The sequence below is a fragment of the Oncorhynchus mykiss genome, chromosome 13, assembly GCF_013265735.2.
Source record: "Oncorhynchus mykiss isolate Arlee chromosome 13, USDA_OmykA_1.1, whole genome shotgun sequence".
Lineage (NCBI taxonomy): Eukaryota > Metazoa > Chordata > Actinopteri > Salmoniformes > Salmonidae > Oncorhynchus > Oncorhynchus mykiss.
In genome coordinates this window covers 34,580,923-34,597,609 of record NC_048577.1, presented here as the reverse complement: position 1 = coordinate 34,597,609, position 16,687 = coordinate 34,580,923, and the positions used below count along the sequence as shown (strand labels likewise).

Genomic DNA, 16,687 nt, shown 5'->3' with positions numbered 1-16,687 from the left:
CCCTCGACCAAACCCTCCCCTAACCCGGATGCAGTGCCTTAGGCCACTGCGCCACTCGGGAGCCCCCCCCCCCACCCCACACACACATTCTGTATAATACACACATTGACTAATTACTTTCACAATGCTTCTCTGTTGCCTCAGTGACAATCACACATCACAATCTTTAAGTGGAGAGGCTGGCAGAGTACAGGAGTTAAGAGGGATTATTTGGTCATAACTCTCTAATGAGGGCACTGAACGTTTAATTAGATTAGATGTACATAAGAGAGGAAGAGAAATGATATTGCCCACATATTTCATTTGGTTGTAATTATTGTGGCAGGTTCTGGAGATGTATGGGTGATAGATAGGAAAGCAAACATTTCAATGTAGGCTTTTCTGCTTAGATTTAAAACAAGCAGGAATTATGACATTTGGTGAATGTCATATTAGACATTATGTTTTTAAATTGTTATTGAATGTCTGTTGATGATAGTTATTCCTAATGATGTATCACAATCTATTTCATAATTGTGCAGGGAGAAACATAAAGGAGACGAATATTTAGGCTATTCCTCACTCCAGAAGGAATTGAAAATTGTTACCGATATTGCACATACTTTTCAATTACCTTGTAATAACACTGTATTTGTTGATTTAGCCAATGACCGTTTCAACAACCCGCCTATTGGGTCTCTCTTGGTGCCGTGGGTGGAGACTCCACGAAATTGACGTTGTCACTGAACCGTTGCTCAACACATTCCCGACTTGCTTGGAACGGAGGGATCCAGAACGAGCAGGCGAACACGGGATTTAAGAAAAGTTTATACTCGGAGTGCTGCGCGCAAGGAGGTCCTGAAACCGGCGATTTAATTGCGCAAGGTAACCAACCTGTCAACACACTGGCGCTCTGGGGCGTCGCTTCAGTTGCATGCTGTAACATAGTAGAGTTTATTTGAGATAATGTCATGTTTTGTAGTGTTCGGAAAGCGAATGTTCGAGCAACAGTATTTTCTTCAACAAGATGCTGTGATGCGTTGTGAATAGGTAAGGTATTGATCAGGTGTAGTTTATAGCATTATCAATACCAAGTGACATTCCTTTCCAGCTGCTGAGACTGATATACTCCCTCTATGTCGTGTTTGTCTGGCATTTTTGATTGTGTCCGTGAACGTAGCCAGCCAACCTTCCTGAGCGTTTCAGTCTTGCCAGATGTGGGACATTTTGTTTCGGTCGAATAGGCTACGCACTGAGCTATATAATTGTTACCAGAATTGTCTCACACTTCTGCAATGTTGCTGTTGCTTTTGAATCGACATTCTTTATCTGTGACATGGGTGTAGGCAGCAACCCATCGGTGTCGGTGCGAGTGACCTGGCTAGGGGAAACTTGACTGTTTATTGATAGGAACTCAGGAATAGAGGTGCATGCACCTCTATCTCCAAATAGGGATGCATGCGAGTAGAATAGCCTAGGCATGACTAGTTTGGTATAAGTAGCCTAGACTATTGTTTTAGCTCATTCTAAAACATGAAACTCACCCTGTTGTCAATTCACCAAATATCTGTGTGGGTATTGCAAAATGCTCAGTGTTACCGTATGCTACAGTTATGTCCTCTCCTGTGCGTTGTGCGTGGCTACCCGGACGATTCCGTCATGGTAATTACAATTACAGTAGAAGTTGTTTTGTAGTGGTGTTCGTTGTGAAAATCGATACGTGAGTGAGTCCCATAAGTGCCACCACACCTATATCAAATTATCTCACACTCACCGTGAGCGTCAGTCATGTTTCTTAATTGTAGCCTAGGCTACGTGTAAAACGGATTGGAGTTCTTGCCGTTAGGGAAAATCAATGTTTAACTTTCTGTTTCGGAGCCAGGGTTGCCAGGTCCTGCAAATATTTCTAGCCCAGTGACCACCCAAAACCCACGCAAAAAGCCTGAAAACTAGCCTATTTGTTTTCTTCACAGCAAGACAGGAGTTGCCACATTGATACAATAAACCCTTTTTCCATAACATAATCAAAATTCGGTTTTCACCAAAATAATAATTATTGCAAACGAATTTGAATATGTTGCAAGAGAAAATATTAGTTGCCCATATTAAACTCATCAGTGAAGATCTTTTTCGATCAATGGATGTCGATTTAACTTGTCTGACTACTATGATTAAGCAATAAGGAACAACGGGGTATGGTATATGGCCAATATATCATGGCGAAGAACTGTTCTTAAGCATGATGCAACGCAGAGTGCCTGCATACAACTGTTAGCCTTGGTATATTGGCCATATACCACAAACCATATGTTAAGACTACAAACTGTTATAAATGACCCATTTACGAGATTTACTTGTTATTTCAGTAAGCATAGGCTAGAGACTAAAATCTGGGTTTATGATTGTAATTCAACCTTGCCATGATTTGCTTAGATAGATTCAGCTAGCCTATAGCCCCTGATAGGCCTACATCTTATTTCAGATAGGCTACAGTAACCTAGGCGAGATGAAGGCAAGATGTAAACTGAACGATTTAGCAGCTTGCTTGGTTCAAATTAACATAGTAATTGATTCAACATGAATAGTTTGGCGATTTCGAGGTAAGAAGAGCTTGAGTTTCACAATAGCCTGCTGGAATAGGATACTGAGGATGGGGTCGTAATTTCAACCACTGAATTAAATATGAATAATATGTACAGTACCAGTCAAAAATTTGGATACACCTACTAATTCAAGGGTTTTTCTTCATTTTTACTATTTTCTACATTGTAGAATAATAGTGAAGACATCAACACTATGAAATAACACATATGGAATCATGGAGTAACCAAAAAAGTGTTGCAGGTAGACTAGTAGTTAGAGCGTTAGGCCATGAACCGAAAGGTTGCTGGATTGAATCCCTAAACTGACAAGGTGAAAATCTGTCATTCTGCCCCTGAAGAAGGCAGTTAACCCACTGTTCCCCAGTAGGCCGTCATTGTAAAGTAGAATTTGTTCTTAACTGACTTGCCTAGTTAAATAAATACAAATATTTCAGATTCTTCAAAGTAGCCACCCTTTTCCTTGATGACAGCTTTGCACACTCTTGGCATTCTCTCAACCAGATTCACCTGGAATGCTTTTCCACGAGTCTTGAAGGAGTTCCCACATATGCTGAGCACTTGTTGGCTGTTTTTCCTTCACTCCCTGGTCCAACTAATCCCAGACCATCTCCATTGGGTTGAGGTCAGGTGATTGTGGAGGCCAGGTCATCTGATGCAGCACTCCATCATTCTCTTTCTTGATCAAATAGCCCTTACACAGCCTGGAGGTGTGTTGGGTCATTGTCCTGTTGAAAAACAAATGATAGTCCCACTAAGTGCAAACCAGATGGTATGGCATATCGCTGCAGAATGCTGTGGTACCCATGCTGGTTAAGTGTGCCTTGAATTTGAAATAAATCATGGATCGTGTCACCAGCAAGCATCCCCACACCATCACACCTCCTTCATGCTTCACAGTGGGAACCACACATCCATTCACCTATTCTGCATCTCACAAAGACATGACGGTTGGAACAAAAATAACAATTTGGACTCATCAGACCAAAGGACAGATTTCCACCAGTCTAATATCCATTGCTCGTCTTTCTTCGGAGAAAGCAAGTCTCTTCTTCTTATTGGTGTCCTCTAGTAGTGATACATTTTATTTTACCTGTAGCCTAATCTGACTGAATGTTGCAGTCAGTCTAATGCATTCCAACAACTGATTGGCATTTGCGATAGAGCTTTTAGAACTTCCAAGTTAATTAACTAAACATGGCCATTAATAATTGCATAATAACACAAGGCTACAACAACAATACACTGAAGTTATAGGCTATGTATTACATTTGTTTGACAGCTCCAGGTAGGCTACACAAGTGGCACAAATTGTTTTGCAATGACTCCAGTAATATAGTCATTTCAACATATTTATTGTATCAAATGTTAGCCTACAGTTGCCTGCAATGGAATATAAATGAATAGGCTACTTGATGGCCAGCAGACGCAAATGTATCATTCTCCACATTTAATATCAGTCTCATTGAGGACTTTTCACCATAACAGAAGCACACCATGGAGTTCCATAACTTCCATGAAAATGTTCCATTTGTGCATAATGACAAGTTACATAGCCTACCTACAACTGCGAAAAAGTTGTCACGATGTGCGCATGTGCTGCTCTGTCTCCTCTCACTCACGTGACTCAGCCAATAGTGGACTAAGCTGCATACTGCAGTGCTCTCTCAACACCCTGCCTCATTGCCTGATAGTCAGCAGCAGCAGGTCACACTGAAATAGACTTGTATTTCTTTAAAGAGAAATGCCATGGCGGCCGCGTAGCAAGTAGAAGTAGCCCAAAAACCCACAACCTAGGACCAATACATTTTCAAATAGTTTTCAAAGTTGTCCAATTTAGCAGAAAAACTGCGGACATGGCAACCCTGTTTGGAGCACATTGGGTGAATGGAATTGGATGGGACTGCTGCTGGCTACACGAGAAAAGTACTGGAGAAAAGTAGCTACACATCAGTCAGAGAGCTGTATGCTGATAGAATGCCTGTTTGTGAATTCTCATCCGAGTGGAGAAGTGCAACTGAAGCAGAAAATGCATCTGATGCAGAGCAGAAATTACAATAAGAAGCATTTTACACCTGCATTTAAAAAAATAGAATTGGTGTGAAAAACTCTGAATTTTGCCTTAACCCAAACCCTATATTTAACTTGCTAGTTAATCTAAGTAAGTGGCTGAATTAATAAGGTGACAGGGCATCATGTAGTACCCGCTTTCTGCCATGTTTGAGAAGTCAAAGTTATTTGGATTAGTTATTTGTACAGCTGCCACTATCTTGATTTCCTTATGTTTTTTCTCCTCTCCATTCTCGGCCAGTCTTCTCCTCCCTCTCTTCCCTAAGCAGAGCAGAGAGCCCTGTTGCCCTAGCGACTCCAGACTCCACAAAGACACAGCGTGTACACATTTTTTATTTCACCTTTATTTAACCAGGTAGGCTAGTTGAGAACAAGTTCTCATTTGCAACTGCGACCTGGCCAAGATAAAGCATAGCAGTGTGAACAGACAACAACACAGAGTTACACATGGAGTAAACAATAAACAAGTCAATATCACAGTAGAAAAAAAGTAATCTATATACATTGTGTGCAAAAGTCATGAGGAGGTAGGCAATACATAGGCCATAGGAGTGAATAATTACAATTTAGCAGATTAACACTGGAGTGATAAATGATCAGATGAACATGTGCAGGTAGAGATACTGGTGTGCAAAAGAGCAGAAAAGTAAATAAAATAAAAAAAGTATGGGGATGAGGTAGGTAAATTGGGTGGGCTATATACCGATGGACTATGAACAGCTGCAGCGATCGGTTAGCTGCTCAGATAGCAGATGTTTAAAGTTGGTGAGGGAGATAAAAGTCTCCAACTTCAGGGATTTTTGCAATTCGTTCCAGTCACAGGCAGCAGAGAATTGGAACGAAAGGCGGCCAAATGAGGTTTTGGCTTTAGGGATGATCAGTCAGATACACCTGCTGGAGCGCGTGCTACGAGTGGGTGTTGCCATCGTGACCAGTGAACTGAGATAAGGCGGAGCTTTACCTTGCATAGACTTGTAGATGACCTGGAGCCAGTGGGTCTGGCGACGAACATGTAGCGAGGGCCAGTCGACTAGAGCATACAGGTCGCAGTGGAGGGTGGTATAAGGTGCTTTAGTAACAAAACGGATGGCACTGTGATAAACTGCATCCAGTTTGCTGAGTAGAGTATTGGAAGCTATTTTGTAGATGACATCGCCGAAGTTGTGGATCGGTAGGATAGTCAGTTTTACTAGGGTAAGTTTTGCGGCGTGAGTGAAGGAGGCTTTGTTGCGAAATAGAAAGCCGACTCTAGATTTGATTTTGGATTGGAGATGTTTGATATGAGTCTGGAAGGAGAGTTTGCAGTCTGGCCAGACACCTAGGTACTTATAGATGTCCACATATTCTAGGTCAGAACCATCCAGGGTGGTGATGCTAGTTGGGCGTGCGGGTGCAGGCAGCGAACGGTTGAAATGCATTTGGTTTTACTAGCGTTTAAGAGCAGTTGGAGGCCACGGAAGGAGTGTTGTATGGCATTGAAGCTCGTTTGGAGGTTAGATAGCACAGTGTCCAAGGAAGGGCCAGAAGTATACAGAATGGTGTCGGCTGCGTAGAGGTGGATCAGGGAATCGCCCGCAGCAAGAGCAACATCATTGATATATACAGATCAACAAATGAGGGTGCCTGGGGACTACATTGTGAGAGGTGGGTTGCAGGAGAGTATTTAGATGTTTAGGTTTAGCAAAATATTTTAAAATATATGCGAAGAAAAATATGTAAAAAACGATATATACAAGGGACACGACAGGACAAAGACTTCTGACTGCTACACCATCTTGGATTACACATGCCGCTCGTTTGCATATTAAGCTAGCAGCCTCCATGGAAATTCGCTATTACTTGTGCTAATTTTTTTATCATTCTGGTAATAGATGCCCAATGTTTTTTTTTTTTGCGTTTTTGGGCATCCCCTTGATATAATCTGTGAATACCATATATCAGGATATAAGAGAAGGACGGTATAACGCTATGAAAATCTGGATACCACCCAACCCCAGGTTAGGGGAAGAGTTAGCTAAAAGGGTTAAGATTAGGGTTAGTGTTAGGCAAAGGGTTAGCTAACATGCTATGTAGTCGCAAAGTAGCTCAAAAGTAATAGTAGTTGAAAAGTTTCTAATTAGCTAAAATGCTAAAGTAGTCCGTGATGAAATTCGAACTTGCAACCTTTGGGTTGTTAGATGTTCGCATTGTATGCTTACCCATCCACCCTGACCAACCACCCGTTTCCATCTGTCTTATGTAACCATACCAAACATAACATATCATACTAATTTGCGTGTCTCCGATTTACATTTACTATGTTACGTCTAGTCTATGAGACCAGGCTGGGAAACAAGTTTCTAAAAGAGCTTGTGACAGTGGATTCTCTGCTTTGCGGTCTACAAGCCCCCATCACACGCCTATCAACTGCCACCGCTCACTCCATCTCGCGCAGACCTACTACGGCCACTTTAGTTGTCAATAATTATCCCTTTGTGAAAATAGGGTATGGTCATGTTCTTGTCCAAATGCTGTAAAATTGCCGTCATTCAGTTGTTCATTCAGTAGCTCACCCCCCCCCCCCCCCCCATAATATGCCTTTGAGATATAGGCCACAGCCTTTCCCCCTCTCCAAATAGCTTTTTTCCTCTCCTCATAAATATTTCCAGGTGGTAACCTATCCCTCTTCTCTGAATCACTATCATAGTGGTTTTCCTCCTTTTCCCCCTTATTACATCTTCAAGTGCATCTTGGTCTGCAGTAGCCTTTTATGACATTAAGCCAGGTTGCTCTGGGTGCTAATGAAATCTCATTTCTAGCTGGTTGGTTGGCAACTGACGTCAAACTTGGGCAGATCTCAACACCCATAATAGTTTTCAGGTTATCAGGTGAATCCAGTCATCCGTATTTCAATACCTAGATGGCTGAATGCTTTTGTGAAGTGTCAAATATAGCCTACCACATCACAAGATGGATTATAGCCAAGTTATCTAGGGACATCATGAAGCCCGGAGGCAGGTTTTTACCTAGGTGGCTGACATAATGTGTTTGTCAGGTGGAAAAGGGAACCAACTGGAAGTTCAAACGTAAAGCTTTTAAAGCAGTGGCTGCATCTTGTTCCATAAGCTATTCATCCCATCCTCCTATTTCTCTCCACTTGGCTGATCAAGGCTTCATTTACTGGGATACTATCAGAAACATGCCTATAGCTCCATCTTGTCCTCTGTTAAGTGCAGTTTCATATTGCCTTCCGCCATATTGCTTTCTTATCTGATCCATGAAGTTTGCAGATGTTTAGCCTAGATTAGTGGTTACCAAACTGCTTACAACATTTTTACGGTTGCCTTGCAGTGTTTGTTGACACTGTTGTTGAAACTGCCCATCAAAATCACTTCTCTTCGGTGGGTTGTGGCGTCTTGCCCATGTGCAAGAGACCAGAAGGGAGTACTGCCAGGGCCCCGGGTTCACACAGGGACTGTCATGGGATAAAGTTATAATAAGGTATTTTTTGAGTGGGCAGGAGTGTCACGGCTGTCGTAAGAACGGGACCAAGGAGCAGCGGATGTTTAGTTCCACATATTTAATTAAAAGAGAAACTTAAACAAAACAAAATATATCAATAAACGAACAACTAAACGCGACTACGTGGTGCACATGTACAAAACAATATCCCACAAACACAGGTGGGAAAAAATAGCTACTTAAATATGATCTCCAATTAGAGACAACGATTACCGGCTGCCTCTAATTGGGAATCATACAAAACACCAACATAGAAAATATAAACTAGAACACAACATAGAAATTATAAACTAAAATCTGTTACGTTCGATAGAATAATCATCGGACCAAGGTGCAGCGCGATATGGTTTACACATATTTAATAGAGAAACACACAAAACAAAACAATAAAGAAATCAACGAAACGTGACGACAATGGAGTGCTAACATGCAACTACACATAAACAATATCCCACTAAACACAGGTGACAAAATCCTACTTAAATAGAGACAACGATAGCCAGCTGCCTCTAATTGGGAATCATTCCAAACACCAACATAGAAAACAAATCTAGAACCCCACATAGAAAATATAAACTAGACTAACCCCCAGTCATGCCTTGACCTACTACAACAAGGGCTTTCTATGGTCAGGGTGTGACAGTACCCCCCCCCCCCCCCCCCCCCCCCCCGGAGGAAGGCTCCGGCCATGGAGCTGGACTGGACACCGTACCCGGTGCAGAGGAAGGCTCCTGCCCTGGAGCGGAACTGTACACTGTGCCTGAACTGGGCATCGGCACAGAGGAAGGCTCCTGCCATGGAGCAGAACTGGACGCCGTGCCTGGACTGGCCACCGGCGCAGAGGAAGGCTCCAGCCTTGGAGCTGAACTGGACACCGTGCCTGGACTGGCCACCAGCGCAGAGGAAGGCTCCTGCCCTGGAGCTGGACTGGACACCGTGCCTGGACTGGCCACCGGCGCAGAGGAAGGCTCCTGCCCTGGAGCTGGACTGGACGCCTTTCCTGGAAGTGCCGGACCGTTGACCCTCGCTGGAGGTTACGAACCATGGACCGTCGCAGGAGATTCTGGACCGTGAACCGTCGCAGGAGGTTCCGGACTATGGACCGTTGCAGGAGGTTCCGGACTGTGAACCGTCGCCGGAAGCTCTGGACTGTGAATGCGCACTGGAGGCCTAGTGCGTGGAGCCAGTACAAGTGGCACCAGACTGGTGACACGCACCTCCGGGCGAGTGCTGGGAGAAGGCACAGGACGTACCGGACTGGGGAGGCGCACTAGAGTCCAGATGTGTGGAGCTGGTACAGGTTTCACCAGACTGCCTACCAGATCCTCTGGTTGAATGTTGAGCAGAACACACTTGCACAACATCTCCCTCCTCTCTCTCTCTCCCAACTTCTCCATCGCCTCCCTGACGGTCTCTGGCTCTTCAGGGAGAGTGCGGGGAGCTGGCACAGGACGTACCGGACTGGGGACACGCACTTCAGAATGAGTGTGCTGCAGCATTCTCATCGCTACCACCTCTCTCCGGAATCTTTCATCGAATTCCTCCTCTGACTCCCACACAGGCTCTGGCACGCTCCGCTGCTCGACCGCCAGCTCCATGTGCCCCCCCATCCCCCCCCCACCCAAAGATTCTTTGGCAGCGGACTGATGACACGCTCCTTATGGCGAGTGCGAGGAACCGGCACATGACATACCGGGCTGAGGAGGCGCACCGGAGATCTGGTGCGTGGAGCCGTCACATATGGCACCGGACTGATGACCCACTCTTCAGCACGCTTGCGCTGCCGCATACTCCTAGCCAACTCCATTCTCCGGTATCCTTCCTCACACTGTTCCATCGACTCCCATGCGGGCTCTGGCACTCTCCTTGGGTCGACTGACCACATCTCTATCGCCTGCTCCATGTGCTCTGGCTCTTCCCGCTCAGCCGGCCACCCCTTGTGCCCCCCCCCCAAAAAAATATTGCGGTTGTCCTTGGGGTTTCTGTGGACGTGAACCCTGTCGTCATCGCTGTCCTCCACTATTACCTTCCGTCTGTCGCCAAGGAAGGGTCTCGCATCTACCCATCACTTCTTCCCATGTCCAAAACTCCTTTACCTCGTGGATACGCTGCTTGGTCCTCTTTTGGTGGGATATTCTGTCACGGCTGTCATAAGAATGGGACCATGGTGCAGCGGATGTTGAGTTCCACATATTTAATTCAAAGAGAAACTTAAACAAAACAAAATATATCAATAAACGAACAACTAAACTTGACTACGTGGTGCACATGTACAAACAGAAAAATAGCTACTTAAATATTATCCCCAATTAGAGACAACGATTACCAGCTGCCTCTAATTGGGAATCATACACCAACATAGAAAATATAAACTAGAACACAACATAGAAATTATAAACTAGAATACCCCCTAGTCACGCCCTGACCTACTACACCATAGAGAAACAAGGGCTCTCTATGGTCAGGGCGTGACAAGGAGTGTGTGTGTGTGTGTGGGGGGGGGGGGGGGGGGGGTTCTTCTATCCTTGTGGGGACCTAAAATCTCCCAGAGTCCCCACAAGGATAGTAAAACAAGGAACATTCTCCCCATTTATCACGTCCCCATGGGGACAAAGGCTATTTTAAGCATAAGGTTTAGGGTTAGAATTAGAATTAGGGTTAGAATTACGGTAAGGGATTAGTGGTTAGGTTAGGGTTAGGTTTATGGTTTGGGTTAGGATTACGGGATAAGGTTAGGGTTACGTTTAGGGTTAGGGGGTCAGGATAAATAGGATGTAAATACATTTAATGTCCCCGTGAGAATAGAGAACGAAACGCGTGTGCGTGTGTGTGTGTCTGCCTGTCTGTCTGTTCGTCCATCTGGTATGTTGGTAGTTGTCTCGTGTTTTGGGTTTAGTTTGTTAAATAGTACTCTAATTACACCAGTAACAACAGTATGTTGTCACATCCATGTGTGTGTGTGGTATCTGCAGGTTTGGCTGGTGTGTGTGTCTGTTGTGCATACGTGCTTAAGAGTGGGTGAGTGGCAGATGCCTTGAGTGGCGTCAAGTGTGTACTAGCTACATTGGTGGATTTGGTGTGACTGAGTATTTGTGTGGGTGTTAGCACTGACCTGAGTGTGTACAAGTGGTAAATCTGTGGGTTATGCAAAGGGATTGTTTGATACAAGGCTTCTTCATTACTCGAGACCTGTGATACGTGGTTGGATGGTGGGAACAGCATGCTCCTCTCCCATTCACTTCATCTCTCCCTGCAACATACATTTGGCATGACCGAGTGTTATGCCGCCTCAACATGGGCTTTATCTTCAAGGCGACGCTTTGTGGAAGAATGATCTTAGGCCTCAAATAGCTTTTGGGCTCATCTGATGGTGGAATAGCATCAAAGCAATGGGCGGATGGCTTCAGATACTGTAAACCCGATGGCTATTGCCAACAACATCCCTCAAAGGTCAAGGAAGATTCACTAGGTCAGTTTCAAAGTTGAACTCAACTAGAAACAATGCCAAGGCCTCCAATTAAAAAACATCCCATTTAAAAAACAAACTCACAAAAGGGAAGATAACGTCCATATGAGCACAGCTTTAGCCCTGTAAGTGCTGCTCTGTAATGGTCCTTAGGGTAGTGTTCAATTTAAGGATCACTCTGCCTTTAAAGCGGCTGAATGTCAGGAGCATTCTAATTGAAGCAAATGGGAAGCAAAGGCACAGTGTGAGACGAGTCCTGCGTGCGCCTCAGTGCCAGTACTGAAAGACGATACTTATTCAAGGAAAAAGTACATTGCAGACACTTTCAAGGTAAGCTGCCATTCAAGATAAAAACGAAAGCCCCTTCTTCTTATAGTACCTCTGAAATCACGAGCCCAGATTTAAAGGGACTATGTCAGTGGTCGCAATGGAGAATTTCAGCACATTCCAACCACAGGTGTGAGTGAATGTGATTGAAATTGGACCACTCAGAATTGCTTGGAGGTGAGACCATTCAAACAAATCCACACACACAGCCCCCTCTTCTCTCCTCCTCCTTTCACTCTCTACCTTACCGACACACATTCCAACCATCCATCCAACTGCTGCCAGCAGTGTAAGAGCGCTAGCCAACATTGTCTTTCTGTTCCTTTCGCCCATATCATCAGAGAAACCTGCAGACGGAGGCTGACAAGCTAAAGTGACACGCTAAAGGCGCTTCCCCTGTGGAGCCTTTCTGCTTATCCCCTACCACCTGCTCACGTCGCGATATCGCCCGCTCCCTCCTCGCCCACCCCCCATCCTTCGCACTCCCCTCAGCAAAGCTTCAGGGATATTGCAGCCCCACTACTGCCTGCCAACATGCACCACCCCCCCCCCCCAAAAAAGCCCTAACCTCCCCCAATCCATGGAGTGTGTCAATTCTCTCCCTGAGAGAAGCGGGAATAATCGTGAGTAGCATATTCATGACAGCGTCGGTTTAATAAGCGTCCTCTAGTCGTCAGTTTTGGACCGTGACAGTGACAGTATGATAGGCGTTACGGTTGGTGTAAGTGGTGGTGAAAAGGAAACTGGGTTGTGTGTACGTGAGTGGAGAGTGCTTTGCTTTGCCTAGAAGAGGAGGTTTATAATAGACAGGGTCTGTTAAATATGCTGGGCTAAGCGTCAGGGGTGTTTGGCGAAGGTTTGACGTTCCGCAGGGCTCAGGCTGCCAGCAAAGCAGTGTCTGGTCCTTTCAGAGGAGACTGGTTTGAGGCAGTCAGCCTAGCTAATCTCATTCCCCCACCATAGTCGAAGTCCAGACTCTCTTTTCTTTGTCTCTCGTTCACTCTCTCTTTCCATCTCTCTAAGTCTCTCTCTCTCTCTTTCTCACTCTATCTCTACCCTCCAACCCATCCCTCACCATGCTGGAACCGCCTACTCTCTTTTTCTTTATTTTTCTCCCTCACACACTCTCTCTATCTCTCTCCCCCCTCCAACCCTGCTGCTTGTACACTATCTGTCAGGGACCTTTGAGAGAGATGGCAGGTTACACCTGGATCAGCTAGTCCTATATTCCCCCACTGATAGTGGGGTCTGCTCTGGTCCTCTTCCTCGTGCGCAGTGTGTGTGTGTGTGTGTGTGTGTGTGTGTTTGTGTGTGTGTGTGTGTGTGTCGGCATGTTGCCTTGTCTGTAGAGGGCACACATTTGGTGTGTGTCTGTGTGTGGGTATATGTGCTCTGCATGTCTGTTATTATGTTTGCATGCATTTTACGTTGCGTTTTCTGTGTTTGTGTGTGTGCTGCTCAGTGACAGAAATGGCAGTGGATACTGGAAATTACCTTTGTTGTCAAAAGCAGGTATATTCTCCCTATGGTTATGTAAGGCCTAATTATTATACAACCTGTCAGTTTGGTGTATTCCTATACTTCCCGCCGACCAGGATTTCTCCTCCGAGCAGTATTGTCCCACATCTACTGTTGTCGGAACACTACACTACACTGCCCTCGATAGTATGACCCAAATACTCTATGTATTCAAAACGACACTGTTGTTGAAATACCTTGTACAACATTCTAGTGCTGTGCATAACCACTTAACTATGCAATTTATACACTAAAGCTAGGCCTTTGGGCAGTAGTTTGAACACTCCTAATCATCGTTTTGCATATTGTAGTTTAAACACTATTCTAACAGTGATTTAGGCTCTTATGGATCCCTTCACGCGCCAATCCCTTTAGCGGGATCGATTTGACAACATCCAGTGAAATGGCAGTGCGCCAAATTCAAACTACAGGAATATCAATATTCATCATTCACGAAAATATATGTGTAATACATCAAAAGAAAGCTTCACTTCTTGTTAATCCAGACGCTGTGTCAGATTTCAAAAAGGCTTTATGGCGAAAGCGGACCATGCGAGTATCTGAGGACAGCGCTCCGCATACAAACACATGAAAATCATATTTCAACCAGACATGTGTGCCACAAAAGTCAGAAATAGCGATATAATTAATGCCTTACCTTTGAAGATCTTCTTCTGTTGACACTCCAAAATGTCCCAGAAACATCACAAATGGACCTCTTGTTTGATAATGTGCTTCTTTATGTCCCAAGAATTTCCATTTATTTGGCATGTTTGATTCAGAAATACACCGGTTTCAACTCGCCCAACATGCCTACAAAGTATCTAATAAATTACCTGTAAACTTGGTCCAAACATTTCAAACAACATTCCTAATCCAACCTCAGGTACCCTAAAACGTAAATAATCGATACAATTTAAAACGGAATAAACTGTTTCTAATACCGGATAAAAACAACATGAAGCGCGTTCCAGTTCACGCGCACCAAAACAGTACAACAGAGTCCACCTGGAGTGACACTTACAATGAATAGCCCTACTTCTTCATTTCTCAAAAGAGAAACATCAACCAATTTCTAAAGACAGTTGACATCTAGTGGAAGCCATAGGAACTGCAACCAGGATCCTCATAAATAGGGCTTCCCAAAGAAAACAATTGGAAAACACAATGACCTCAAAAAATGTTTTCCCTGGATGGATTGTGCTCGGTGTTTTGCCTGCCGAATCAGTTCTGTTATACTCACATACATTATTCTAACAGTTTTAGAAACTTCAGAGTGTTTTCTATCCAAATCAACAAATCTATTATATACATATCCTAGCTTCTGGGCCTGAGTAGCAGGCAGTTTACTTTGGGCACACTTTTCATCCGGATGTCAAAATACTGCCCCCTAGCCTTAAGAAGTTTAAAGAGCGACTAAACGCACCGATTCTGCATATTTTTCTTTTGCTCATTAAGAAAAACAAGATTTTAGTCTTGGGGGTGTGGTTTGATGTGGCAGTTACTACTAAGTTTGCCCCTCATTGGACACCATAAGAACAAAGCCAGTATCACTTCCTCAAAATAGTCTAAATGAATCTAAGATAAATCAAGAAATCTGTAATTAATGTTGATGTTTTTTCTGAAGATCTTTTAGATAGCAATTTTACTAGCTAAGGTGTTTGGTGCAGTATTTCGCAGGTCAAAGTTTGATCCGCTGTGCTGCTGAGCAGGTCTGTCTCCCTGTCTGTGTGTTCTGCTGTACGATTGGATTCTAGTGCAAGGACTTCACACAGCATCATTCCGAAGACATGACACTCTTGACACTCAACTTGACATCTAGAGAGTAAACACTGATAATACTCGCGCTAGTCAAGACAACAATAAATGATTCACAAAAAAACACATGCAGTAGTGAAAATGCTTCGCCCACATTAGTTAAGACAATTTCTGGACTCACACACCATCAAATGGGACCTTAACAAGAGTCATCTTCAATTCATCTTTAAAGGAGAGAAGTGGTTGATTATTTCAGCCTCTGTGTTTACGACACAATTTACTTAGCCAATCCGCTGCCTGTTTATAAAGAATGCTTTTCAATTTATCCCTTGACTTCCACCTCCACCTTTCCTCCTTTGTGTTTACGTAATGATTGTTTTGATGTAAGCCTTCATTTATTTGAATTATAGGCGATGGCAACCAATTTGAATTGGCACATTGAGGTATAATGAGTGTAGCTCAAGGAACAGAACAATGAGGTGCTCTCGTCAACAAGCATCGATTGGAACATGAGAAAATTAGAACTGACTGAGTCGTCTGAAATGGCTCGCGAGCAATCCACTTTAGCCTTGAACGAGCATATCCATTTCTTCACATGCTATGTCATTGGGTACGTCTCCCCCGCTTGTTGCACCCCCGCTTGGTTTCTTCCTCCTCAGCTCTGGGCAGTTTGATCTGTTAAATTTCACAGGGCTTAACTGTCCCCTGTTTTTCTCCGTCTGTGTGTGGAGGAAGAGTTCACTCAGTGTGCGGATTATTTCTCCCATGAGGCTGAGGGGGTGAGGAGAGCCCAGTCTGTCAGATCTGCCCACGTTGCCTCGCGGTTACCGTGCCAACCCCTAGGGTCGGAGGGTGGGAGGGAGAGTGGAGCCGGGTGTCTGCAGGCTGTCAGGTCTCTGCCAGTTCTCCCCGCGACAGACCAGACCAGACCGGCTACATCTCCACAATGGCCAGCGCCTGTTGTTTTCAGGTTAAGGTCTTATTCAAATGGCCTTTGCATACTCTGGTCTTGTAGTCCACCGCACCCACTTCTGTTCTCCATCTGTGTGTGTGTGTGTGTGTGTGTGTGTGTGTGTGTGTGTGTGTGTGTGTGTGTGTGTGTGTGTGTGTGTGTGTGTGTGTGTGTGTGTGTGTGTGTGTGTGTGTGTGTGTGTGTGTGTGTGTGTGTGTGTGTGTGTGCGTGTGTGTGTGTACCTGTGTGTGTGTGTGTGTAGGCCTGTTGAGCCATACAGCATACAGCTGGCTCCTCTGCACAAAATCAGGATGACTGGAGGACAAGAGGGTGTAGGAGGGCTCAGGTTTTGGCCTACAAGCTTCTTGTCTCTCTTTGTGTGTGTCTCTCTCTCTCTCTCTCTCTCTCTCTCCAGCTCAATTCGGTTCTATGTAGCAACATTTAAAAAACATTTTTTTTTTTTACAGTGGATAAAAGTAGAGACTCAAAGCTAGAAAATGGTATATCATACACTGC

The 16,687-nt window shown here is 44.5% G+C and overlaps 1 protein-coding gene across 3 annotated transcripts in view; it reads left to right on the top strand.

Moving 5' to 3' along the window:
* The first annotated feature begins 717 nt into the window (after nucleotides 1–717).
* LOC110486185 (junction plakoglobin) overlaps nucleotides 718–16,687 on the top strand; it is an 81,550-nt gene continuing 65,580 nt past the window's right edge. The window contains exons 1-2 of one of the 3 annotated variants that reach the window (XM_036940844.1): nucleotides 726–864; nucleotides 962–1,029. The gene's annotated coding sequence lies outside the window, so the exon portion shown is untranslated. Of the gene's footprint in view, nucleotides 865–961; nucleotides 1,030–16,687 lie in introns of all 3 variants that reach the window. The other 2 variants (XM_021557607.2, XM_036940846.1) reach the window with 2 other exon arrangements.